The sequence below is a fragment of the Podarcis muralis genome, chromosome 12 (genome assembly GCF_964188315.1).
Source record: "Podarcis muralis chromosome 12, rPodMur119.hap1.1, whole genome shotgun sequence".
Classification (NCBI taxonomy): Eukaryota; Metazoa; Chordata; class Lepidosauria; order Squamata; family Lacertidae; genus Podarcis; species Podarcis muralis.
The window spans coordinates 33,887,065-33,914,170 of NC_135666.1; the positions used below are offsets into that span (position 1 = coordinate 33,887,065).

At 41.6% G+C, this 27,106-nt stretch overlaps 1 protein-coding gene across 6 annotated transcripts in view; it reads left to right on the top strand.

The window, feature by feature from the left end:
* The first annotated feature begins 663 nt into the window (after window positions 1-663).
* The window catches only part of HDAC9 (histone deacetylase 9), a 422,950-nt gene continuing 396,507 nt past the window's right edge, over window positions 664-27,106 (top strand). For 2 of the 6 annotated variants that reach the window (XM_077936988.1, XM_077936989.1), the window contains exon 1: window positions 665-947. The gene's annotated coding sequence lies outside the window, so the exon portion shown is untranslated. Of the gene's footprint in view, window positions 948-27,106 lie in introns of all 6 variants that reach the window. The other 4 variants (XM_028750039.2, XM_077936991.1, XM_077936990.1 and 1 more) reach the window with 3 other exon arrangements.

Sequence of the window (27,106 nt, forward strand, 5' to 3'; positions counted from 1 at the left end):
CTTTAACTTTGCCCTGTGCCACGAAACAACCCGGAGCCTGGCGAAACGGCTTCGTGCCCAGGCGGTTCCCAAACGCAGCCCCCTCGACAACACACAGCACAACTCTAACCTGGAAGGTTCCCCCACACCGCCAACCTCCTTCCCTGTCTCCCAAGGGAGGGAGAGGCCGCCGCGCCTGAAGGGAAAGAAAGACCTCCTTGGGGCGAAGAAGCAGCACCCTCTCCCACTCCTCGAGCGCCCAAAGTTACCTCACGGAGGCTTCGAAAGGCGCTTCAACCCCCCCCCCCCCAAAAAAAAACCCTTCGCAATTGCCTTGTTTCTATCTCTGAGGGAATGAGCTCGCCCTCTCCCTGACAAGAGGCCGCTTCGACGGCCTTCCTTTCCCGCTGCCCCACTTCGCCCCCTTGCGCGGCTTTCTCCCCAGCCCGTCGCCAACTCTGGGCGTGTTGGCTGAGGCGGCCTCTCCGCTTCCCGCGCCCGCCCGGTTCCTCTCCCCCCACCCCTCGCCCGCCCCTTATCGACTGCTATTTTTAGTAAATCCTCCTCGAGCCACCACCGCCACCGGCGGCGGCGGCGGCGGCGGCGGCGGGAGCGGCGCTCAGCCCTTCGCTGCTGCTGCTGCTGCTGCTGCTACTTCCCTCCCTCCCTTATCTCCGCCTCCTTTCCTCCTCTTCCTCTCCCGGCGAGAGGCTTGCTCCGCCGCCTGCCGGGGCCAGGCTCACATGAAGCCCCCTTGCCCACAGCAGCAGCACTAGCAGCGGCGGCAGGTAACTTTCTTTTGCCCCCCACTTTCCTCGACATAGTCCCTTCGCTTCGGCGCCTCCAGCAGAAGATGGCAGTGGGGGGCACGCCTGCCAGTCGCCGCCCGGCCGGAGCAAAGAGATAAAGAGGAGGAGGAGGGAAGGAAGGAAGGGAGCAGCTGCTGAACAGCAGCATCTCGCACACAGGTGAGTGGCGTGGCAGATGCGAACATCCCTCCCATGCAACTGAATGGGCTCCTTTGGAGGAGCAAGGGGTGTGTGTGTGTGTGTGGACCAGAAGTTCAGATTTGGGTCTCTCTCGAGATGCCTTGGGAATTTTTAATTTTTTTTTACCCCCTGAGGGATTTCGTTGGGAGGGAAGCTGCAGCTCTGCTACTTTGCCATTGCTTTACAGTATTTTATTTTTTTTGGATGCTGGCACTTAGGGTTGGAAGGGGAATCCTACACACATACACGCACCAAACTCTCTTCCTGCGCCTGTGTGTATATCGCCTACTTTGGGGTTCCTCTCATCCAGCCACGATTTGAACGAGGCGGCTGGGTTTATTCTTGGGAAGCTGGCAAAAGAGAGAGAGAGAGAGGAATCCGCTGGTAGGAACGCGCTCCGTGGGATACACTTGAACCAGGTAACGAGAGAGGTTTAACGAGATGAGCGCTAGGGAATGTTTCCTGGGTATCAAACAGGTGGGATGGACTCCCATCTTCGCGTGGAGCCATCGGGAGGGTTGCCTTCAGCAGTGCCTCTTGGTGTGGACTGGGATTGGTGTAAATGCTAGAAATGCGTTCGTTGCAGCCGATCTGTTTGTTTGATTCCCCCCCCCCCCGAAAGAAGGAAGGCTGCCATCCTGTGCACGTTTTCTTGCACCCTTCCTTGGAGGCAAGTCCCATTGAACAGCGTGGGTTTTACTTCCAAGTCAGAGCGCATGGGATTGGTCTGCAGGTGCTGTGTGCTTGTGAGGCATATCCGGATTTTAGAGCTGGGGGAGTAAGTATTGTTGCAACTGATTCATGTGTTTGGGCTCTTTCAGGACATAGTTGTAGAGAGATGGGGCTGTTCTGGGGTTTTGTGCCTAACAGACATGTATTTCCACAAAGCAAACTTCCACGATGAATAACTCTGGATCCCGTAACTATGGAAATAGCTGCTGTGGGTTTTGTTTTTTGTTTTGAAAGGGGAGAAAAGTCTGTACAATGGTTAGAAATGACTCTTTGGGGGGAGAACCCCCCAGCTATTTTAATATTCAAATTATTTTATAAAATACTTAAAATCCATATGAGTTTAGAAATGAATAAAGTAACATGATGTGTGCTTACTGCAACAAGCAACTAGGCTATATTTTTACTGGAGGAAAATATATCTGCCTCTAAAATGCTGAAATGTATTCTGGTGGAGTGCAATCCTAAATATCTCTACTCAGAATAATTGAGCTGAATGGGATTTACTCTCCGGTAAGCCTTGAAAATGTGGTGATCACCAGAATTTTAAAGTAGTGTTAAAATGTACAAGTTATGGAGAAAACAGGGAAAATAAAATAATGTTTATAAAATAATTACCGGTATGCGTATAAATCTAAAATGAAGGGAGAACTAAGGAGATACATAATAGCTACATAGATACATAATAGATACATAACACATAGATACATAATAGCTACCTTTTGAAATGATACCTTCTGTGTCATTCTCAAGGACACAATAATAATAAATTACTGTACATATTTTATATTTTAAATTGATTTTAGGTGTATGAAACTCATTTTTTCTGAAATGATTGGGAGGAATTCCTACTGCAATATGGCATTGCTACAATTGTTTATTATGTTTACACTTGTAACAGCATACCGGTAAATCCCCAGAATATCATTTTGATGTGCATAGGGTTTGTCTTTTAATGGATCATTTATATGTCCATATAAATCAAGAATATATCAATGTTTTCCTCAACCCAGTGACTTTATTCAGCTGACAGAGGCCCTCCTTGATCATCCTGACATCTACTCTAGCAATTCTCTCATGTGTTTAATTAGGAGTAATTTTTAGTGTGTTCAGAGCGGCTTGCTTTAAGGTTGCATTCTTGACAGTGCAAACGTATCATTTACTTAGGGCAGAACTGGCTCCAGCTTTGAGGGTGGCCTGGGCAAAGGGCCATAAGCCAGTGTTAGAGCATTTGCTTTGCACGCACAAGTTCCTAGGTTTAATTTTTGGCATCTCCCAGTAGGACTGGGGATGTTCAGTCGGTGTGGACAGTGCTGAGCTATGTGGACCAATGGTCTGACTCCTTTGTTCCTAAGTGCTCTTTGGTGGGCTGCCTTCTCTCTTGGTGGGCTTACCAGAAGACAAAGAAGGCATCAGGTCTTCATGGATTGGTGTGCTATTCCTACAGTTTCAATTTCTCACATTGCTCCCTGTTTTGGGGCATTGTGGAAAATTAAAATAGCATCTGGACCCAGAGCCGTCTTAAGCATGTCCGGCACTGTGGTGCAAAGCTCCTTCCAGCGCCCTCCCCTGTTTCCCAAAGTTTTTTAGGGAGGACGGCGCTGCTGGCAGGGCTGCAGGAGGCGGGCAGTGGCTGGAGGGCGGCTCCTCTGGCAGGGAAGAGGCGGAGGCTGGATGCGGCACCTCCCAGCTCAGCTGGCCACTTCGTGCCACGGTGGCCACTGCAGACAGAGGCACCGGGCGCGGCGCTGCTTTAGCATGGCATGGCAGAGGCAGGTGAGGACGGCGAGCTGATGCTGGGAGGCGCCGCATCCAGCCTCCGCCTCTTCCCTGGCGCCCTCCAGAACCTGGCGCCCTAGGTGACCCGTGCCACTAGCCTCTATGGGTAAGACGCCCCTGACTGGACCCCATTATCCAGAGTTGCTTAGAGTACCAGGCGGGGGGGGGGGAGTCTTGCACATGCCCTGGTTAAGTGCTGGGCCCATGCAACTGCCCAAGGTTGCTCTGACTCTGATGCCCCACTTTGCTCAGTGAGGCAGTAAGTAAGTATGTTCAGAATAGCACATTAAGGTATCTTATGTCCTTAGTATGTTCAGAATAGCACATTAAGGCATCTTTTCCTGGAATTCGTGTGTGTGTGGGTGGGTGGGTGGGTGAGAGAGAGAGAGAGAGAGAGAGAGGTCCTCAGTGTGGAACAGTGTGCAGAAATTTATTTATTTTAATTACCTTTTAATCCCACCCTTCTCTTCCAAAGAGTTTATTTTCACAACTCTGAGGTAGGTTAGATTGAGAGAGAATAGCTGGTTCAGGAGAGCTTTGCGGCTCACTTTATTTAAGCATTTATTTCGTACATGGTGGTGTACAGCAATATATACAATGAAACTATAAATATATACAATGAAACTATAAATATATACAATAAATATATACTATAAAATATAAAACACCAAAAAAAGGACAAAATGACCATTCTGATGAACCCCCCCCCCCAAACTCAGTTGCATTAGCTTGTTTGCATAGATTGGTCTTTAAGAGATGCCTGAAAATCGAGTGGGAGGGTGCCTGCTGAATTTTTGTTCCATAGTATGGGACTGGTGACCCTATATGCCCAACCCCACCATCATTGACTAACACTTCCATTACATCACATTGGATCATGGACATCTGGTGTCTATGTCTGTCCTCTGTTGTGGTATCATGGTGTGGCCTTGGCCAAGTATGTTAGCCTTAGTTTCACTTCTTTAAAAAGCTAAAAGCAAAAGAAAAAATACACCCTGACCTCAGATGTAAGTATCTTGAAATCAGATACAATGAACAGTGACCACAATCACTTTCTTCACACAACTGTCCTAAGGGTAAATGCAACAAGGGTAATTCTTGTAATGCTAAACTATAGCAAATAGATTATGTTGTTTTGAGTAAACTTGTATGCATATTGATGTGCCTTTTAAAAACGTTATTTCATAGATTCAAACAATGGTTTATATGCATATGCTTTTCTGTTGTCTGTCTTATACTTTTCCACAAATAGGTTTCTGGTTTTAATGAACTTGTGATGAACGTTGAGTAATTCCTGGAATTAGTGTTTCGGACTTTTCAAGACTTTTATTAGGTTTTAGGACTTTCCACCAATTTCCTGGCCTTTTTCTTTTCGTACGGGTAACTTTATATAAGTTAGCTTAACTTCTGAAATCTTGTGTAGCTTTATTTTAGAAATGTTGAATACAAGCCTCCCTCACTGGAGCATTTTGAGATATGATTTCAAATTTCTGAAAGGTTTATGAACAAAAAGACGTGTTAAGATTCCTAAGGTACATAATTTGTGAAATATGTGCAATTTTAGAAAGAAACATCAATAATTTTTATGATATAGCATTGTTAAGAAGTAGACTAAACCATGTTGTGTTGGACATAACAATATTTTTCATTGCTTTCAGTAGGCTGATATATTTATTTTTTTAATTTTGGAAAAATGCTAGCATCACTGTTAGATGTTAATGTCTTTGAAACGTTTCAGGCCTCACCTCTATTTCTACATAAATAATACGATGATGGTACAGTGTGGTGTGGCTAGGACCCTTGCTGTACACATGATATTATGTTGGCTGCATGTATTGAGGTTTGATGGTGTCTGTATGGCTGGAGAAATTTTGATGATCGATAGCACAATCCTATACATGTCTACTCAGAAGCAAGTCCAGTTAAGTCCAATAGATCTTATTCGCAGCCAAGGCGACAATCCTAACCATGTCTATTCAGAAGTTAAGTCCCATTGAATTCAGTAGGACTTACTCCCCTACATTGGGGGTTAAGATTACAGCTAAGTGGGAAGGATGCCAGCCTAAATGCTTTAGACAGGCCACATTGCTAATTTGCTGCTGTCCCTGGTCAGTGTGTATTACTAAGATGATTGTATGAAAATAATTCCAGGCAATTTGCTATAGATCAGCGACAGAACTATAGTGTTTAAATTCTGTAGGCAGTTGCTGCCTTAAAATATTCCCACATCAGTCTACCAATAAAATCTTTGTAGCGTCTGTGAAGGATACCTTTGCAGGGGTTTATTCATTTTACTCATTTGTCAGTGATGATTCAGAAAGCCAGACTGCAGTTAGATCACATCCCCTCATCGGAATTAAAACTGGATAATTTTCCCCAAACTGTTTTAACATTGTGGTAAGAACCTAGGACTGTGATCATAAGTATTCTTATTGCAAGTGAATTATACTAAAAGCATTGGAACTTCCTTTTAAGTAAACACAGGCTGTAAGTTTGCAAGAGAAACATTTTATCTGAAAGGTCCAATAAATATTTATGAAAATGTTTCTATTTTGGTATGAGTTTTAAAAACTAAATTAAAATACAATCCATATACTTTAACATTAAAGGTTTATAGCCAATTAGGAAATAATTAACTACTGTACATGTAAAATAGGAAATAATGGATTTGTTTTGTGTTTGGTTTAATCACATTATGCATATTTTCTTGGTGATGTTTTAGTTTAGATGGATTGAGAGTGATTAGCATATACTTTAATAATAGGTTACCCGCATTGTAAATCTTCTTACATAGTTCTTATGCAAACAGAAGTCATTAGGGTCTTGAAATGAATATAGCTTCTTCTCCTTAGCGGAACTGAAATCATATCGGAAGAGAGAAAATAAGATTTTAATATGTTCATGTAGAATTCTTGCTTAAAACTCATCTTTTCAGTTTACATATGGACATTTGCCATCCAGTCAATGCCTTTTTCTAAGTTCACAGTTTAGCACTTAGCTTTAAAGACTAAGGTTGCAACTCCTTGCACATTTACTAAAGTTAGGGGAGCTTCCCTACAAATAGAAGTAGACAGGATAAAGTTGTAAGTTACTTTTAAGTTGTTGTTGTTGTTGTTGTTGTTTTAATTGCTTATGGAGGTTATGTTTGTATCACAGTTTTTAGTGATGAGATTTGGGTTTTATCCATGCAAGTTTTATATCCACAAAACTGACTTAACTACATCTGTGATATGCGGCCAGTGAAGAGAGGTTTCACTGGTACAGTAAGAAAATAGACCTGCCCAGATGGGCATGACAGCCCATATCGGAAGTATTGATTTTTTGCTGATTTCCCTACAAGATACCCTAAAAACTTCATTTTGGGGGGAGATTTTGCAAAATCTTTTTGAAATATGGCAACTTTAATTTGCAACATCTGGTGAAGTGAATTCTGATGCATCAAAGCTTATGCTATAATACGTTTGTTAGTCTTTAAGATGCCAAAAGACTGTTGTTTTTGCTGCAACAGACTAGCACAGTCTGGAAATCATTGCACATATTTAGGATCAGTATAACAATAAAATACAGGATGTAGTGAAAATCTATAGAGATAAAGGAGGTAAAAGACCCCTGAATGGTTAAGCCCAATCAAATTCGACTATGGGGTGTGGCATTCATCTCCACTTTCAGGCCGAGGGAGCCAGCATTTGTCCACAGACAGCTTTTCCTGGTCATGTGGCCAGCATGACCAAACCGCTTCTGGTGCAACGGGACACTGTGACAAATGCCAGAGTGCAGAGAAACACTGTTTACCTTCCTACTGCAGCGGTACCTATTTATCTACTTGCGCTGGTATGCTTTTGAACTGCTAGGTTGTCAGGAGCTGGGACAAAGCAACAGGAGCTCACCGTTGCGCGGATTCAAAGTGCCAACCTTATGATTGGTTTAGACCATAGTGCCACCCACGACCCTGAAAAACTATAAAACCTTTGTATTCACAACCCTTGACAATAGTGATGTATACATTCAGATTTAAATATTTCTACATATATGCCCTGATCTAGAAAGAGTTGTATCTGTTTGGAAATGTGGCATCTGGATTAATCTTCTGTATCTGGGAAACGGTGCTGTGTTGGAAGAAATTCCATATCTACCCTCTTTTGTGCTATCAATTCTAAAAGGCCTTCTTTATTTACTACATTTATGGCCTGCCTTTACTCTGAAGAACTCCAGGTTCAAACCTGGTTTCTGAGGTCCTAATTTGATACACTAACTACTATACCAAACTGACTCTCTGATCAAGTATTATCAATAATGCCTATCTATTTCATGGACAAATCATGTTGAGCTTCTTGTCACTGTACACAAAGATCTCTGGATCAGGATCACTACTCTAATAAAACCTGAAAGCATAATATGTTTTTACAGTGGGGAAAGTCGTAAACCTTTCCCCTCAAGGATATATGAGAAGTTGTGTAACAGGAATTCTCTTTCATTATTCCAAACTTTTACCTAGTCCAACATGGGAAAGTTGTATAACACATACATTCTGTTAAGTCTTGTTTTTTTTTAATTGGACAAAATCCTAATGATACATTTTTGACATCTATCATTAGGTCTCTAGGAGGCAAAGCTGTTAAATTCTGGCTTTGCTTTCAAAAGAGGTGGATTAGCCTGAGGCAAGAGTATAAGATATTCAAGAAAGAGAAGGCATAAATCCCAGATGAAAAAAGTGAAGTTTGAAGCTAAGTGAATGTGGTTTGTGTAACATGCATTAATTTGGTAGGAAGTATATTCGGAGTGGCATATTATTTGTTTGATTGGACTCTGAAAACTGTTGGTGGCATATTCATACCAAAATAAAAACCCTCTCAAAATATTTTTCTTCTTCTTAAAAGTATTCACCTGGTTCCAAAACTTGTATTTTACTTGTACAAATAAACTATTATTTAACAATTTCTAGAGTACATAAACTACTAATATACTGTTGATATGACTGACCCCTTTTACATAAAATTATTTGTGTTCTTGCAACTACCTGGAAATCTGTGAGCTTTAGATTTAAAGTTAGAACTAGTTATTATGTGATAAAATCATAGAATATGACTATGCATGCACTGTGCACTTTACCTGTTTTAAAACTGTTTTACTAATGTTTAGCACTTTAATTACAGTAGAAAGGTGCCTTTGGCAAATCGGCAGCCTTGAATAAAATATTGCCAACTTGAATAAAATATTGGCAGGGCACTGTCTTTCATAAGATGCAGTGTATGGACACCATTTGAACGACAATGCCCATCAACTTTGGGGAGGCCCAGCACCCTCAAATATTTTATTGAGGGTGGAGAAGGGACCTCAGCACCTAGGAGTTGGTTCCAATGACACCAATCCTGACCCAACTGCATGAGCCCAATTCGAAGTGCTGGTTTTGATCTTAAACGGCTCAGGACTTCAATACCTCAAGGATTGCCTCTGTATATGTGAACCTACCTGCACCCTGAGATAATCACCTTCTTTGTGTATACTTGTTATATTTCTAACTGTTGCTTATTTTATGACGTTTTGAAAACTATTCTGGGATTACTATACCACCCTAGTTTTGATTTCAAGAAAGGGCGTATTATGAAAAATATGCTCTCTTAGAAAATGCATTGTAGTGAGAAAGGTAATAAAAATATATTTCCCCTTGTTTGGAGGGAGATAGGGAGGTTAGCAGCACATTCCTTTACATGTCTACTCAGAAGTAAGTTCCACTGAGTTCAGTTTCTCCCAGATAAGTGTGCATAGCATCATAGGGTGACTGCCCCTGTTAGTTGTGCTTATTTGATGTGCTGGTGTTGATCAGAGAAACACATCAGAGCAAATGTGCAGTCAGAAAAGTAGAAACTTCATATATAAGATGTAAGATTGAAAGCGTTGCCACTGAATACAGGGGGAAAATCACGTTATTCACTGCTTACTGGATGATGTGCAAGAAGAATAAATACTGTGGGAGCATTTATGAAATAATTCCAGTATAATGTTTGGCTATGGTACACCAATAGGTTTAGCCTTTAAAACTGGCTAGATATTCACGAATCTTTAGAAAAGAGATGGGAAGGAGTAGAGTCACAAACTCTCTCTAGCCTCTCCTTTCCATTCCATCTGGTGACCTGTAGTTGCTCTCATTCATGTCTTTTTCCGGTTTGGTCCCACTCCAGTCAGCACTGACCACATCATCCAGATGTGCAAGCTTGGTTTTGAAAGTTGAGGATAAGTGATAGCAGAATGTGGATTTAAATTGAATAACTGACAGTGGGGGGAAAGTTGTCTCTTACTGTAAAATCCCCTCTATGTAAAGTTAGTTCAGGGACTGAGCAGTTTGTGTCAATAAAGGAAAATTCAGCAAAATGGTTTTTGTTTTGCCATTGTAATAAAATGAGAGCCAAGAGCACTCTAGCTATTTTAATTTGGGTGTAAAATATTAATAATGGAACAAAGCTCTCTTTTATAATTGAATGCTAACATTTATTGAAGAAATTTAGTAAAAGCATTTTGCCAATTATGCCTTTTCTTTTATTCCACACTACACAAGGTTGTAATTATAAGGACAACTTGTTTTATCTTGCCATTGCTTAAGTTTTCCATTGAAATTAATTAATTAATCAAATGCCGCTCCCACGAGTCTGCGAGAGATGGTTTACAAAGGGATAAACAAACAATCTATTAAACTATTGCCATTAAAACGAGCCTGAAAAACAATTCTAAAAATGCAGCAGCGGGCAGAAGACAGCCTCCTACCAGCCAACGCTGATGCAGGGACAAAAGCATCACTTCTCCAGTGAAGATCTTCCCCTGTTGGCTGCTGAATGTGCAAGTTTGTAGGAATAGCCCTGACGGGGTCACTGCTAGTGACAGCTAGTGCAAGACCTCAAAACAGGCCATTCTAAGAATGTGTCAAATAACAAGAGATCCAAAGCTGGCCTTGTAGCCATCAGACGATGGCGCTCAACTTGGTCTGTGGCTGATTGCTGTGCCATCTCCTGGCTGGCCCTGCAGCTACCTGTCTGCCTCTCCTGCCTATGTGCAGCAGGGTGGTAGATGTTGTGTTTGCCCTGCTGCTCAATGCAGCCCCACCAGGCAGCAGCCTGGGTTAGGATCGCTCCTTAAAACATCTAGCCTGTAGACAATCTTCAGTAAAATGCTGAATTAATTCAATCAAATGTTTTTTAAAGTCTGTTTGAATGTTGCTATTGATAGGGCCCTGTGTGCTTCCCAGGGGAGAGGACCCAACAGCTGAGAGGCCACACAAATGGTGCTGCATTTGTGTGGTCCTGGATGCTGCTTCTGTGTCTGGGACGGCTTTCATCATCCTTTTTGAGTCAAGCAAATGCATTCAAACACAAAATGTTTGGAGGACCAACATAAACTTCACCTGGCTGTTGGTTACCAGTCAATGTTTTTACATAATGCATCTTTCTGTTGCTTTATTAAATCCCGTCCTTTTCTTTCCATTTTCTTCTGAAACTGGCAAAGGAATGTATCTCTGTTCTGCAAAGTGGTCAGTGAAATGCTGGCATTAAAATTTTACAATAGTGTCTGGCAAAGCAGGCTGCGGTCCACAAAAGCTTGTGCCACAAAACATTTGACTGTCTGTGCCACGGGACTCTTATATTGTTTTGCTGGAGCCGACTAACATAGCTAACTCTGGCTTTTAAATGGCAGTAACAGCCCAAATTCACTTCAAAGGATTTCCCCAGAGTTGCATGCTGAAATGTGCTTGAGGTTAGACATGCTCTTTGGCCTTACAGATTGAACTGTTTTAGTTGGTTTCTTAACATGCTGTGTAAGGAAAGCTGCACAGTGTACTGTTCTAGGCTTCTCTTCCCTAAGCAGAGGGAACTTAAGGACAATCTCTTACAGGGTCAGTTTGTTTTGGAGGAGAGAGTGCTGAAGCCTTATGGCACCTGTAATTATCTCTTTTATTTACTACAGGCAGAACAGGTGTTTTGCAGGCAGAGAAACAAGCACACACAGGCAGATGGTGCCAGAATTCACAGCAACAATGTGAGACAGTATCACCCCTGAAACCCCCCAATTCTTCCCTTGCAGCCCCCCAGCTACCAATCCTGTCATTATTCTTAGCCCCAGCGCTGAGACTGAATAAAGCAGACTGTTGCTTTCTTCCTCCATGCAGCTAAAATCACTGTCAAGAAAGGCATGTTGATCTAATACAACACTTCCATGTTACTTAGCATCTGTTGATAGTGACCAAGTCTTATCGAAATGAAAGGCATTGCTCTCTCCATCCCTTCCTCCCTCATAATTGGCTTAATGGGGGTTGATTCTTTTGTGTGTGTGATGTTACTCACCAGTATGGAGTGTACCTCTTTTTTTTTTGACCTGTGGGAGCCATTTTGTTCTGGAACCCAAAGGACTTGGAAATAAAGAGCAGGGGTCGATAGCTCTGTCGGGAGAGTATGAGGCTCTTAATCTCAGGGTTGTGAGTTTGAGCCCCATGTTGGACCAAAGATTCCTGCATTGCAGAGAGTTGGACTAGATGACCCTCATGGTCCCTTCCAACTCTACAGTTTTGTGGGTGCTGGCACCCTTTTTTTTAACCGAAAAAGTGTAACTATTGGAAACCAGTAACATTCGATTCTAGATCCAGCTCTTGATATGCACAGGTCCCTTTGAAGCTAACGATTCCCCAACCTATCTGTATTTATTTATTTATTTTTTTGCAAAAAACAAAATAAAGGAAAACTTAAAACATAGAGCGATAGATACTATCTGGGAGGACTTGTTGCTACTGCACCACTGAATGGAATCAGGTGGGTATAATCAGTCCTCCAGGTGGAAGGCCAAAGGGTGCCCCGTGAGATATATAATAAAAAGTGTGTGTTTTTAAAAAAGCGAATTATAGACGATTCTAGTATCCATAGATTTAGAATCTTGAAAGAGGATTGGTTTTTCTTTTGAAGCAGTCTCACGCTGACATCTAATTACCCTCAAAGGAGTTCAACAACAACAACAACAGCCCCCACATAGTCTGTCCCTGTGCTATTTCAGTCAGCAGTAATGCACAGATTGCACTTGATGTTCCATTTTCTTGAATTAATTTTTTTTACAGAATAGTCACAGTTCAACTTCCTTCTAATTTTCCAGTCCAGTGCCTATGGCCATCAAGCTGCACAATGATAAGAAACATCAAGATTTTCAGGTGAAAAATTCCATCTGGCATATATCATGGGCTCAATGATGTGAGGTATTGTCTGCCTGATCTTCAGTGTGATGGTTATACTGATTGCACTTGAGGAATCGTTTGCTGTTATGTATATGTGTTGCAGTAGCAACTGGAGATGCTGGTGAAGCCAGTTCTTCCAGGATTTGGATATGAGTTTTCAGGCTTGCAATGCTTCCCTCAAAGAAATGTTAAGTACTGGGAGACCCAGATTCTCCTTGGGCTTGGATTACTCCAAACCAAAGAAGAATTCCTATTGAAACCTCTGCTCACCAGCCTAGCCCTTGGCCCTCCTTCCCTTTCTATCATCTGATCCCTGTCTTATTCTTGATTCCCTTTGAACCCTACGTAGCTGACTGGCATTGCCAGCAGCGGGAAGTGGCTTCAAATAGAAGAAAGGAGGGAGATCGCCTTCTTCCTTCCCTTCAATCTGGTTCCAGGATTAAAGGTCCAATAACCCATGGGAAATAGTTTTCCCAAGGGCTGCTAACAAAGTCAGTAGCTCTTGGGAATACAGGATTTCCCAGGGGCTCCTGGGACATTGTCTTCTCATGCTGAGAGACTGCCTTCCTTCCTTCCCGCTTCCAGTAGTGCTCCTGCCAGTGAAGGCAGTGTAATATTCTGGCATAATTGTTTTTTAAATAGCTCATCACTGATCACAGGGGAAACTTCACCTCAAAACTGTGATACAATTTAGTATGGAAATGATGCAATTTATTAGGATTAGGTTGTTTGCTGTTTAGAATCAGGCAATGCAGTGTGTGTTTGGCCTCTATAATTTTGTGGTCTAATTTGCAATGAAATTTCATGCTAAAATGTGCGTGCTGGCTAATTTTTTAAAAGGCCAAAAAACTAGACAAAGAGTTGTAGCGACATTCGTCATACTCAGAGTACAGTGGTACCTTGGGTTACATACGCTTCAGGTTACATACGCTTCAGGTTACAGACTCCGCTAAACCAGAAATAGTGCTTCAGGATAAGAACAGAAATCGGACTCCGGCGGTGTGGCAGCAGCAGGAGGCCCCATTAGCTAAAGTGGTACTTCAGGTTAAGAACAGTTTCAGGTTAAGATCGGGCCTCCAGAACGAATTAAGTACTTAACCTGAGGTACCACTGTAGTCATGTTTGTTAATTTCAGTGGTTTTGTCCTAAGTATGATCAATGTTAGATACAACACAGTGGCCGTAGTTTATATGGTGCACCAAGACACAAGCTGTCTCTCTTTAGACACTGGTACTTCTCCTGGAATCATACGGCGAGCATTTCGTGATACCAGCACCTCATTTTCTAATCAGTATTGCTTTCTTCTGAACTGTCCTGTTTAACTATAGATTTAGCATAATGTACATATAATTAAGAATCGGCTCTGAAAAAATACAACTCAGTTAAATGCATCACAACTATTTCCTTTTCTCAGATGCAACAGTGAACAATCTTGGTTTGGTAGCTTAGCTTTTTTTTTAAACAAATCATGGTTTGAACAAACCCTGTTCTGCTGAGTATGGAACAGCATGAAACCTTGTAATTGTTTTGCTAACTAGTAGCAGAGTTTTAAAGTGCCTTGTGGCCCATTTGTAATGGATTATCTGCTTGTTTGTGTCTAAACTGGGCCATAGTGGCATTCTATGCTAACTCAGTTTGCAAGACCACTCTTTCTTATTAATAGATGGAGTTGGAGTGAGGCTCTCCTGGCCTCCATGGAGCTGATGGTACAATGTAGCCTATATACATAATTGAATGGGCATAGATGGGCACTGGTGCAACTAGTTCTTGCATGTGTTTTCCCCCCTTTTAATGTCACAGTACTTCTGCCTGTGAGGGGCTAATGTGATTTATCCTTTAATCTTCCAAACTACATTTACCAGCTGAAATGGAGAAACGTAAATGATTTCCTTTTCAGTTCCATGAATGTAAAAACTTAATATAGAATGTCAGCTTTGCCAGGGAAAAACTACCATTCAACAGGCTTCATTTAGTACCAGCCAAAATGCTGCCATTTTCAAAATTGGAATTGGCTGTAAATGTTATAGCTGGAAAAGTGACTAAAAGTATATACTGTTTTAACTGGCTACAGTGTCAAAGGAAAACATCACTGCACAGTGACGACTCTGAAACTTTTCTCGGAACAGTGAGAATGTACACAGAGACACTGGACCATTTTGTCCAGCTCTCTTCTCCTGTCAATCACTCAGTGTTCCGTGTGGGCAAAATGGTTATTTTCAGTAACTTCTCTTGTTCAGTTACGAGTTGTAGGAAATCCAGTGCTGTATTTTTTGTGTGAGATGTTGGAAGCTTAATGGACAACTGCATCAAAATGATAGATGTAGTTTTAGCAACTAATGTTCAGGTGACAGTTTTGCATTTTGGGTTTTATGGTTTATTTCATTTAATGAAGATCTTAGATGTAGGCTGGAGATATGCAGCTGGCAGCCTGCGGGCTCAGTTTGGTTTTCAGGACCTTTCTGTTTGCCTTCAGCTCCTCTGCTGCATGCTCAAGGAAGCAAGATTTTAGTGGGAAGATACAAAGGAGATTCTAACATTTCTAAATTCTGTGTATTTCTTGGTGAAAGACCACATTCTTCTAGTGATGGACCACATTATTTGTATGCAAAAGGTGCTAGGCTCACTCTATGGCATCTCCAGGTAGAGAAAATCCTGGAGAGATGCTGTCAGTCAGTGTAGGCGATACTGAGCTAAATGCCTTGACTTTGTATAAGATGGCTTCCTGTGTTCTATTCTTTATGTGTCTGAGTTAATGTTCTAGATCAGTGTTTCCCAACCTTGGGCCTCCAGCTGTTTTTGGACTACAACTCCCATCATCCCTAGCTAGCAAGACCAGTGGTCAGGGATGATGGGAATTGTAGTTCAAAAACAGCTGGAGGCCCAAGGTTGGGAAACACTGTTCTAGATTCACTTTAGAGGCTGGAAGTCTAACCTTTGAGTTGAGAGCAATGCACTTCTTTCACTCTTGGAAGGGGACTGGGTGCTGGGAAGAGTGAAAGAAGAGTTGTATCAAATTGTGCTCATGACAACAGAAATATACTGTAATCACTGTGACTCTTCTTTTGTTTACTGCCTTTTCAATAGCATTTATCCTCTAGAAGTTCCTCAAGGCCAGTGGAGACCATTGACCTGGTCTAAAGGGTAGCAATGCAATACAGTGGTACCTCGGGTTAAGAACTTAATTCGTTCTGGATGTCTGTTCTTAACCTGAAACTGTTCTTAACCTGAAGCACCACTTTAGCTAATGGGGCCTCCTGCTGCTGTTGCGCCGCCGGCATGCGATTTCTATTCTTATCCTGAAGCAAAGTTCTTAACCCGAGGTAATATTTCTGGGTTAGCAGAGTCTGTAACCTGAAGCGTATGTAACTCAAGGTACCACAGTAGTAATCAAAAAGCAAAACTGAACAGAGGTTGAAAGGTTAGGTAGTTTTGTGACTTCCGTTAAATCAATAGGATTAGTTGAGGCTCTGTGAAGTTTGTTGTTGTTGTTTAGTCATTTAGTCGTGTCTGACTCTTCATGACCCCATGGACCAGAGCACGCCAGGCACTTCTGTCCTCCACTGCCTCCTGCAGTTTGGTCAAACTCATGCTAGTAGCTTCGAGAACACCATCCAACCATCTCGTCCTCTGTCGTCCCCTTCTCCTTGTGCCCTCCATCTTTCCCAACATCAGGGTCTTTTCCAGGGAGTCTTCTCTTCTCATGAGGTGGCCAAAGTATTGGAGTCTCAGCTTCAGGATCTGTCCTTCCAGTGAGCACTCAAGGCTGACTTCCTTAAGAATGGATAGGTTTTACCTTCTTGAAGTCCATGGGACTTTCAAGAGTCTCCTCCAACACCATAATTCAAAAGCATCAATTCTTCGGCGCTCAGCCTTCTTTATGGTCCAGCTCTCACTACCATACATCACTACTGGGAAAACCATAGCTTTTACTATACGGACCTTTGTTGGCAAGGTGATGTCTCTACTTTTTAAGATGCTGTCTAGGTTTGAGAAGTTTAAAACCCACCAAACCAATTGCCCACCTGCTGTGGATTTTTTATTTATTGTAAATGTTTGTATATCAGATATCTATATCTATCTACACACCCCCACACCCCATATTTCCCCATCTATATGATGCCCCCATGTATAAGACACCCCCTATTTGGGGAGAAACAACCAATTGCCAGTCCACCCTCGGCACTATCCTTATATAAGACAACCCCTAATTCTTGACATTATTTTTTAGGGGGGAAAACCTAGTCTTGTACACAGAAAAATACTGTGTGTGTGTGCGCGCGTGCGTGCGTGCGTGTTAGTGTAAAATATGTACCAAAAAAAAGCACTTTCAAAAGATCAGTGGATTAAAAAACCCCCAACCCAACTCCAGTAACTAGAAACTGGTCATGCCATAAACATGCTAGGAAAAGTAGACCAAAAAGAATTCCTTGATGTCAAAAGCACCATTAAGGCAAGGGTTAATCTCCCGGGCCAGTGAGTTCCATAGCATGGGGTTACACTCAAAAAGCGAATCTGTTTCTCCAAAGAGAATGCAATACTTCCACAAGACTACAGATCTCATCTCTGTTCCTTAAATCACTTCTGTTTGCTCTGCATTAAATCTCTGCTTGTTAGTCCATAGCAGGTCCATCAGTGACTTCAGGTGCTGGTTCAGAATTTCACTGTCTTTTTTGAGGTGGGATGGAAGGGAGAGATAGAGTTGGGAGCCATCAGCTTGTTGAAGATCATTCGCTGCAGTTATCTGTGGCTTGCCGTGTGCTGCAATAATCCCCAAAGTCCCATTTTTTTGGCGACCAAAGATCACTGTTGTTTTTGAGCTCCCAATGGACTGCTAAACATGACTGGGAAGTTGTGTATAGCTTGGTAGGTTACAAGTTGTACAGACTTAGTGTTTTGCCTCTTGACTTGCAAATGACTGAATACACAACCACAGACTGTATCAAGAGTATTATATTTGGCCAATAGCAACTTTGCTATTAGACTGTATCAACAGTGTTAAAGTTGCAAATGGCCAAATGTGATACTGTCAATACAGCTTATGATAGCAAAGTTGTCGTCAAACATGGTGTGGTGAAACAGAATGGCCAAGGAGAATATTTTTCTTTTGCTGGGAAAGGATTTCTTCCCCGCAGGCAAACCAGTCATGCTTTTTGGAAGGTCTGGCAAGTCCTTAATTGATAAGATGGAAATGAAGGGGAATTTTCTGGGTGGATATAGCATTAAATCTGGGCACAGTCCAATATTTCACCCTGGATGGCATAGCCATAAAGATTCAGGAGTGTATTTGTAACTGAACACACAAAAACCTAATCAACACGCGCAGTGTCAGCAGCATCAGTTCTGTTGATTTGTACTCTTCCGTTCATCTGCAAATAACAGGCTGAATGGACAAAACCAGGACACGGCAAGATAAATGCTTGACAAACATATGGGAAAGGCAGCATGCTGCTAACACAGCAAGAAGGAATCAAAGTACACTGCAGCACAAGCAAAAAATGGCTTGTAAAATGGAAAGAAAGAGAAAAGTGAAATAAATGCAAGGCTTTCAGGAGAATGCTCAGGTTAAAGCACGAAACAGAATTGTTTTAAAGGGCTAAACTAAGAGACACACATTTAATGTGTCTTGTTTTTACCTTTCAACTTGGCGTGGGGAGACGGGATCAGGACTAGGACTATGATTTGCAGGATTGTTAATGTTACAGTCCCAGCTGAAATTCATATACCTCTAAGCTGCAGTTTGCCCCAGGAGGGAATTTTTTGTTGAGAATGTAGCAAAGGGTGCTACAGTAACTTTCTCTTTCCATGGTGCAGTCTCCACTGCAGATTTTTTTTTTTAAAAGAAAAAGCAAGACACATTAAATTCACTTATTTAATTAAAGCGTGTATACATTTAATGTATCTTCTAGTTTGAACCTGATGAAGTTGAAAATAGTTTGGGAGAAATTTTGCTTCCCAAAGTAGGTAAAACCTTTCTTTTATCCCACTGTCCACTGTGGTTAAACAAATTTTGCAGGTTTTTGAAACAATCCTTCAAAACCTCTTTAGCAGATGTAAAATAATGTAATGGGTTTATATCTCTTCCCTGTTGAATTTATGATGCCTCATGTCTGGTTGCCTCTCACAGAGATATCTTATTTATTAGATTCGAAGTACCTAGAAAAGGTATTTTTTTTCAGAGGACTTTTCCTCAGAAGAGAATTAGTCAAAGTACAATAGTTCCAAATTGCTGCCTAAGGAATAAAATTCAACTAAATTCAGGAAGAACAGTTTTCATGACAGTGTCTTAAGTGTCTGAACAGCCCGCTAGGATATTTTAGAAGGTGCTGAACAGTCTTAAAAATGTTGCTGATTATGTGTTAAACCAAAGAGGGTGTGGGAAAGATATATAGTCAGAATTTGGGTTACATACGACTATTTTCTGCTTGGTGGACTAAGCACTTTTACCTCATTTATTTCAGCTCATCTTCATTCCACAAGGGAGATGGGAAATCCACACCCTCAGGATCTAGGAGGCACCAAAAGAGATACCATAACCACTGGCATTATGATAAGCTTTTAGCTCTCCTATCTCCCATGTTTTCATGCAGTAGAGGGCAGACTTTCCAGGAGGAGAGCCTTAACATTCGGCCTGTATTAGTAGCATGAGTACATCAGTGCAGCACATTTGGTTTGCTCAAAGCTATTGCTTGATCGGTAGGGATTCAAATCGAAAAGAAGCAATGTGTTAGACTGGAGACAGACATAGCTTTTAAATAAAGTTTGAAATGATTTAGGAGAGGTATTTCTCCCTCTGGTACAGTACACAACATTTTCCTTCTCACCTGAAACAGATTTTAAAGGCTTTTTAAAAAATAAATAAATGCCAAAAACCTGTTTAGTAGAGGTGCAAGCGAGGCATATACAGTATATGCCACAAAAAGCCGCTGTTCCTTCAGATCCAACCCAAGAACATTTGCTCCCTGAGGCAAAGGATAAGGTGGTGCCTGCCTCTCCCACAGACAGAATAGGACCAGAGTGACAGCTGAATCTTGGTTTGACCCTGGCAATTTTATTTATTTATTCATCAAACTATTTATATACCAATATTGCATGTGAAATATCAAGGCTGTGTACAATGAGATATATACCAATACAATAAAATGTGAAGTACCATAAAAATGCTATGGAATAATCATTCAGATGACTTGGCTAATCTTATCAGAATTTAAACTTGAACAGGCCTGTTGGCATAAAACATTCTCTGAGACGCTCATGAAAATTAACAGTCAATTGAATTGCTCCTGGAGAAAAATTCCATAGGGATGTGTCTAAATCCTTCACCATTCCTGAGGGGAACAGGCTAGCTTTGCGGGGAGGTACAGAGGGGAGAAGGGACAAGGGACGCGGGTGGTGCTGTGGGTTAAACCACAGAGCCTAGGGCTTGCCGATCAGAAGGTCGGCGGTTTGAATCCCCGCAACGGGGTGAGCTCCTGTTGCTCGGTCCCTGCTCCTGCCAACTTAGCAGTTCGAAAGCATGTCAAAGTGCAAGTAGATAAATAGGTACCGCTCCAGCAGGAAGGTAAACGGTGTTTCCGTGTGCTGCTCTGTTTCGCCAGAAGTGGCTTAGTCATTCTGGCCACATGACCCGGAAGCTGTACGCCGGCTCCCTCGGCCAATAAAGCGAGATGAGCGCCGCAACCCCAGAGTCGGTCACGACTGGACCTAATGGTCAGGGGACCCTTTACCTTTTTACAGAGGGGACACGCTTAGGAGATTCATGGAGAATGTGGGTCTGGTTTCCACCCCATGGTATTTGCTGCCCGTAGCAGCTGCCTCACCCTGCGCAATGGTAAAGTCAGCCCCCTCTCCATCTACGGTCTTGTTAAGAAAAGTGTATTTTCTGTTACTTGTGAAATCCCCTTTGCTAGCTGCTCACCAATGCTGCTTCTGTCTCCTTCCATAGGATGTGCCTTAAATATGTGGGATGTGACTGCAAGTTAGCAACATGCTCCTGTGAATTGTTTGCTGATGAATCCAGATTTATTTATTTACTTTTGGTCTCTGTACTGAGACAAAACATCTTGCAAACTGCACACGGGAGAGCAGGCTCACTGAAGGTGGTAAAAATTTCTTTTTTAAAAAAAGATTGAAACAGTGAGTGGAAGGGAATGTAATGTAAATCTTTGATGTCTGCCAGGGTAATATCGGCTTTTCACATAGCTTGGATGAAAGTTTGAGGGAATTTTTTTAAAAAAATTATTTTTAAAAAGGCAGTCTGCTTTTTCCCCTTCTTCATCCATAATTCTTGACAGGCTGAATTATCTATAAATAACACATGTAGACAAGATTATTTAGTTAAAAACACATACCTCCAGAATTTGTCAGCTAAAGTATGATTAGTTAAAGGTTATACTACCTTGTCATAACACCAACAGTACATGGTGAAAAAAATGCATGCTGCAATTTCTTCTCTTTAATATGTGCCTCTTAAGAAGCAGATTTTCCAGCCTACAGGTGATCTCCAATGCAAGTCACACTCAGCCTCTCAGTGGGATTACTCTGAGTAGGACTAACATTGCTGTAAACATTATATGCGTGTTCAATGGTTAACTGAGAAGGGAAATGAGTTCATGAGCTCCGTTAATATTGCGGCTGCAAATGAAGGCTTTGTTTTGCAAGGAGAAATCTTGTGCAAATTAAATAATTATTGATTATTACTGTTGTTGTTTTTTTGAAAAAAATATATAAGCTGCCGTTTAGAACAGCGCTCCCACATGGCATGTGTATGTACCGTATGTACTGATGTGATTTAAAATATTAAAGTATTTTGAATATGCCTTTATCACAGGGCAGGGTACAGTAACCCCCCCCCCCCAAAAAAAACCAACAACCAGAAACTACAGTTTCAGTTCAAGGGAACCAGCAAGGGGAAAACACCCAAGGGCAGTTTGAAGCAAGGCTAGTAAGGGATGTGGCCTAGATGCATTTGGTCCTTGGACCAAATTTGGTTGCCCACCCCGATGTAAAAAGATGGGCTATTGGGGGGGGGTACCAAATTATAGCAGATGGTGGGGTGTAGGGCTGAGGAGCATTCTTGCCTGCAGCTTCCTCCTTCTCCCCCACTATTCTGCAAGATTTTATCTGTGAAACTTTGACATCTCAGCCAAGTGAAAAATGCATGGGCAAAGGGCTTGTGGCTTATAAGGGTTATGGATACAGGGTGAGGATTTAGATCATGGGTAGGCAAACTAAGGCCCAGGGTCTGGATCTGGCCCAATCGCCTTTGAAATCCAACCTGTGGATGGTCTGGGAATCAGTGTGTTTTTACATGAGTAGAATGTGTCCTTTTATTTAAAACAGATCTCTGGGTTATTTGTGGGGCCTACCTGGTGTTTCTAAATGAGCAGAATGTGTGCTTTTGTTTAAAATGCATCTCTGGGTTATTTGTGGGGCATAGGAATTCATTCATTCCCCCCCCCCCTCAAAATATAGTCCGGCCCCCCACAAGGTCTGAGGGACAGTGGACTGACCCCCTGCTGAAAAAGTTTGCTGACCCCTGATTTAGCACCTCATTTCCATTTCTTGAAGTTTAGAATTGGTGATGCTTCTGAGTCCTATCTACATTATATTCTGCCTCTGTACCTAAACACTTGCTATTTCGATAAGAGTGTATTTCTTATAGTCTAGAATTGAATAACACATTTGACAATTGTAGCTGTTAGTGGAAGAGACACAAACTGGTGTCTGAAATAGAGGGGATTGTGTTGAAATGTTTCGCAGCTGTTAACAGCTAATTTACCAGGGTTCTGACTTCTAAGCCTAGGCACCACATTTGCCACCTACCTTGCTTCGCCTTCTATCAAAATATTCCATTTTTTTGGCATGGACGTTAACCTGGATTAATGTTGTAAAATATTATACTACCCTCTAATGATGAAATGTTGTAAACGGTCAAAATATTATGTGCTAATTAGTATTAAAAACAGAGGCAGTGGGAAAAAATCCAACGGAAGGTGTCAAAATGAGAAATGAAATCCATATGTTAATCACTTTAAGGGTGATAGATTTGAGTGTGTGCTTTGGAATGCAGAGTTCTTGCTTCAGCTAGCTGTGTTCGGCTGTATCTTGCTTGTGTGTTTAGTAGGTTATTTTAGATGTGTTGTTTCTGTAAAATGCAAAACAGAAAAAGTGAAATGTAGTACTTGGGAGGTTACTTCTGCTGTATGTGTATGTCTGCATAACATAATCTGTTGAAACAAAAAAAAATTCCTTCCAGTAGCACCTTAAAGACCAACTAAGTTAGTTCTTGGTATGAGCTTTCGTGTGCATGCACACTTCTTCAGATTCTTCAGGTGTGGTGCATGCAGTGGCGTAGCGTGGGTTGTCAGCACCCGGGGCAAGGCAAGTAATTTGCACCCCCTAACCCGTGGATTTGCACCCCCTAACCCATGGATTTGCGCCCCCTAACCTGTGGATTTGCCCTAACCCCAGATGTTGCGCCCGGTGCGGCCGACCCCCCCCTGCACCCCCACGCTACGCCACTGGGTGCATGCACACGAAAGCTCATACCAAGAACTAACTTAGTTGGTCTTTAAGGTGCTACTGGAAGGAATTTTTTTTGTTTTGACTATGGCAGACCAACACGGCTACCTATCTATAATCTGTTGAGTTGAGCAGTTAATGTATATAACAACCAGCCATTGTGTGCATACACCACACCTCATGGAGAATGTGCACATAATCTGTCTCTGAAGAGGGAATTGCGCACATTTCCCAGTGTACAATCTCCCAACAGGTCTTGGGGAATGTGAATGCATTGGTAGGATTTTGTACATTAACCAGACATTTTGCACACTCTCAGGGCGTGTTGGTGGGAGGGAACACAAGAAGCTGTATAAAATTAGATTGTTGCCTGCTGGATTGCCAACCTCTGAACTAGAGTTAGGAAAATAAAGGCATATATGCTGGAGAGTATGCATATTGATGAGTATTTTATTCAGAAATCTAAAAACAACTCTTCTAGGTGTAAACAGAAATAAGAGAAGTTGATATTCAACTTGTTGTTAGCCTCTTAATTGGTACAAGACTATGTACAGTATTGGCTAATATGGAAAAATAAAACCCTCCATCGTTAATTGAATGGATAAGAAAAACATTGGAAATTGCATTGTTAATCAACATGATATATCAACCAAGGGCCAAAAATAACTTGCAAAGTCAAGTTTATAGATAGATGGGTTTTATTTCATCTATCCATCCATCCATCTTCTTAGTCCCCCCCCATATTTATTATATACTTTCTTTACTTTATTTTTTTCCTCTTATTATCCTTGTACATATGTTATGAACTTATTTTTAGATTATTATTTTTTACAATACTGAATTGGTGCACCTGCAGAGCTGTTCTAACAAACATTCATGTAACATAACTATATGCATGTTAATGGCACAGTATGTTTCTAACATTAAAATACCTACCAGGCTGTATATATGTATGCAGCTCTTGAGCATCTGCAACAGTTGTGCTGCTGTTGATTCCATTGTTATAATTTTATAATTCATTATTTTGATACTAATTTAAGGTTTGTGGAAATCACTTGAGTCTTTACTATGAAAAAGAAGAAAATATCATGACAGGAATACATAATTTTTACTTGTGACTATTGTGATAACTTTATTTCTTTAACTTCTCAGATAGCTTCTGAAACAATGGTGGCCCATTTCATTTGTCACTTAACATGATTTCCTGTGTCTTAATATATTAATTCATTTCCATTTCCATTATTTCTATCCATTTACTTATTTCCAGAGGGGTCGGCATGTTAAGTCTGTTGCAGCAAATAACAGAGAGTCTTACAGCACCTTTGAATAACAAATTATTATAGCATAAGCTTTTATAGACTGGAATCCACTTCATCAGATTTTGTGTGTGTGTGTGTGTGTCTCATCTTCATGGATAACTATGGATTTCATTTGTCAACCTCTTTCTGGAAGCTAATTTGTCAGTTTATCAGACTGCATTGTAAGTCACACTCTGGAGATCATCATTATCTTTGGCTGCACAATGAAAGCTGTTCATCAGACTGAAGCATGGTTTTGTTTCCCTTTCTTCCTCCCCCAGTGCCAGCATCATGCCTGCCTCCTAATAGTAATCTAAACAATAACAGAAATTAGATATAAATTGAGACAGGTCTGTTTCAGCTGTATCATGTAAGGCAATAGGTGGAGGCCCAATTCACTGAACATCCCCTCCAAACAAAACAATCTACTCCACGTAGACAAGATGTAGAGATTTGAGGATAAAAGACTGCAATTACACGCAGGCCATTACCATGCCTCCCTCTTGGGGAGGCGATTGTGGTTGCCTTGCTTTTCCTTGGTTGTTCTGCTGTTGCCCTGTGAAAGCTCTGAGCCATAAACCAAGAACAAACCTTAGCTAAAGCTCATGGTTAGTCTGTGGGGAGATAAACCATGAGCCTGGTTTCAGATGACATGCTAAGTTGGGCGTGGTTTAGCTCAGCACAGAAGTAGAAATCCTGGAGAAGAGCTAAGTGACACTGATCTTATCAGCAGGAGTGTGTGTTGCCCCTAAGGACTCATCCGCTTGCCCCACTGCTTCCCCCCTTGAATATCTGTGGTTTACCATTGAATTGGAGCAAATGGGCATTGGGTTTTTTGTGGATTGCTGTTTGTTCCAATTCAGCAGTTAAGAACATGCTTTCTAGGGGAAGGTTGCAGGACAAATGCAAAACCACTTGTACCCATGCCTAGAAACCACAGGACAAACAGAAGTGTGGACAAGCCCTAAGCTATGGTTTAGCTTAGCATGGCATGCAAACCAGGCTGCTACCTGAGCATCCAGCAGAACTTGTAGACCAGAATGGACAATGATTTTCTATAGGTGCATACTGTGGTGGGACGTGTGTAAGCTCTATGAGAAAACTGGCTTGCTAGGCTTCTTCCCATGATATGGCAGTTCTTTACGTGGAAGGATTTTGTTTCATATGGAGGGAAATCCAATTATGTGACGTGCAGTTTGAGATGGGACAGTCCAGATATGAGTTTGCATCCTGAGTGAGAAGAAGGCCATAACCAGCTTTGCAAACTAGAGGGCGTCTGAGCTGATGAAGTGTATCTGCCTCTGCAGAGATCAAGGGCAGGGTTGTGGTTCAGTGGAGGAACATCTGCTTTGCTTGCAGAAGAGCCCAGGTTCAATCCCTGGTAGGGCTGGGAGAGACCCTGCCTGAAATCCTAGAGAGCCACTGACAGTGTAGACAATACTGACCTCAGTGGTCCAATGGACTGAGTCAATATAAGGCAGCTTCCTACGCTCCATGTTCCTGTGCCAATACAACTTGTAGGTGCATAGGCTCTCTCTACATGGTTTGGTATTCTGCCTTTTCAGGATACCTAACTCTGCAGAGAGAGCATGTGTACACCTTGTAAGTGAAACACATTTGAATGGGAGCGTTGGGGTCAACTGGAAGGCCAGCAGACACGACTCTTTTCCATCTTTGCATCAGTGGTTTTAAAAACTTCCTACCTTCAGAGATAATTTTTCACATTGATTGGCATGCCAAGAAACCCTACCCATTGTAGAAGACCATAAGAAGCACGTGAGGCTTCTTCTCCTGTCTCTAGGATGCCTGACCCACTGCTGATTGACCACCTCCTCTTTCCAAAAGTAAGGGTTTGTTTTGAAAACTTGGGAAGTAGGGAGTTGCAGGAGAGAGGAGGCATGCATTCTTTTTGCAATGTTTCGGTCACTCAGCAACTTAAAGCAAGTTTGCTAGACATATGAAGAAAATATCATTGGAAATGTTTTGCTTCTTTTCAAGCCAGTTAATTAAGGCTGTAATCCTAATGCCATTTACTAGGGAGTAAGCCGCATTGAATTCAGTCAGGCTTATTTCTGGGTAGACATGGTTTGGATTGAATTCTATGTCATGTTTAAACCATAATGTATAAAAAGAGAAGGTTTTCTTGAAAGCATGACAATATGAAATAACAACAACAACAAAAACTGTTAGCATATAATTATGTTCAGAAAGCATTCACTTCCCCCCCTGGGGTTTAATTTTCATTGTGAACAAATGGAGAAGGAATTACACTTTGTTTTTAGAAATTTATCTCCCCGCCATATGTCACTGTCTGTATGAAGGCTCTAGTTTTATGTCTAAGAGTCTAGTACATTTTTAGTAAATAAGTTTCAGCAATACAGTAGTGCATTCTTGATTGATTTTGATGTGACAACCACTAAACAAATTTTTGTTTCAATATTCTGCTTTCTAAGATATGCCAAGTCTAAGAAGCTTTCAAAAAGTAAAGATGTTACAACAGTGAGATCAATTCGGATGCATGTATAAAATCTGCTAAATGTGGCAGAATGAAGTCTTCAAAATACCCATGAAAATATTATTCTTGTTCAATTTCAGTGCAATTTGAT